Genomic DNA, 304 nt, shown 5'->3' with positions numbered 1-304 from the left:
TGACGCTTATTTCCTGCCCATACGAGTTCGGTAACAATCAGAGTGTTACACAACAGAGTTGAATAGTGTTTTTAATTAGACCACAGGATGATACCTTGTTGAGACAAGTCTGCCCAGAAGCACTCATTCTGTACCACGTAGAAAGGCCTAAGGATAAAATTCGTTTATCTGTTAATTTCAGAAGGCTAAGTTTGCTATATCACGGTTGACAATAATAATGTAAATGATCTGGTCATTCTGGTGTGTAGCATAAGTGCGTTTCTTGCTAATATTATGGCGTATGAGTAAAAACTTAAGAACTTTT

The sequence above is a fragment of the Limulus polyphemus genome, unplaced genomic scaffold (assembly GCF_000517525.1).
Source record: "Limulus polyphemus unplaced genomic scaffold, Limulus_polyphemus-2.1.2 Scaffold800, whole genome shotgun sequence".
Taxonomy (NCBI): domain Eukaryota; kingdom Metazoa; phylum Arthropoda; class Merostomata; order Xiphosura; family Limulidae; genus Limulus; species Limulus polyphemus.
The sequence above is the reverse complement of the archived record's forward strand: the minus strand, read 5'-3'. Positions refer to the sequence as shown.